This window comes from Helobdella robusta, assembly GCF_000326865.2.
Source record: "Helobdella robusta unplaced genomic scaffold HELROscaffold_221, whole genome shotgun sequence".
NCBI lineage: Eukaryota > Metazoa > Annelida > Clitellata > Rhynchobdellida > Glossiphoniidae > Helobdella > Helobdella robusta.
Window position 1 is genome coordinate 13,468 of NW_008704175.1, and position 947 is coordinate 14,414.

Sequence of the window (947 nt, forward strand, 5' to 3'; positions counted from 1 at the left end):
TATGAAACAAATGGTTACATAAAACAAAAAAACACACCAAAAAGTTGTGGTAAAGTAGTAGACCCTGCCTACCTACATAATAAATCACCTTATGACACTTGTGATAACTAATAAACCTCTCAATCTCAAACCCCATGACTTAGCTTACTTATTGAAAATTATTAAGTCATATCTCACCTACCTATATCTGATTAGTTAATCTAATAATACAATTTCAGGTAGAATATAGAGAAAGAGTGAAACCTGCCACCACAAAACATTGAATGACCAACAAACGAATGACGGACGCGGGCGAGCGGTTGGCGCGCAAACGTATGGTGATGAAACAAATGGTAACATAAAACAAAAAAAACACACCAAAAAGTTGAGCGGTAGAACAGTAGACCCTGCCTACCTACGTAATAAATTACATTAGAAACCTTAGCTTATTACACTAGTAATGACTAATAAACCTCTCAATCTCAAACCCCATGACTTAGCTTACTTATTGAAAATTATTAAGTCATATCTCACCTACCTATATCTGATTAGTTAATCTAATAATACAATTTCAGGTAGAATATAGAGAAAGAGTGAAACCTGCCACCACAAAACATTGATTGACCAACAAACGAATGACGGACGCGGACGAGCGGTTGGCGCGCAAACGTATGGTAACATAAAACAAAAAAACACACCAAAAAGTTGTGGGGTAGAATAGAAGACCCTGCCTACCTACGTAATAAATTACATTAGAAACCTTAGCTTATGACAATTGTAATGACTAATAAACCTCTCAATCTCAAACCCCATGACTTAGCTTACTTAATGAAAATCATTAACTCATATTTCATCTACCTATGTCTGATTAGTTATCTACAATCTCAGGTGAAATATAGTAGACCTCGTCTACCTACATAAAAAATTACTTTATTTAGACACCTTAGCTTATGACAATTGTAATGACT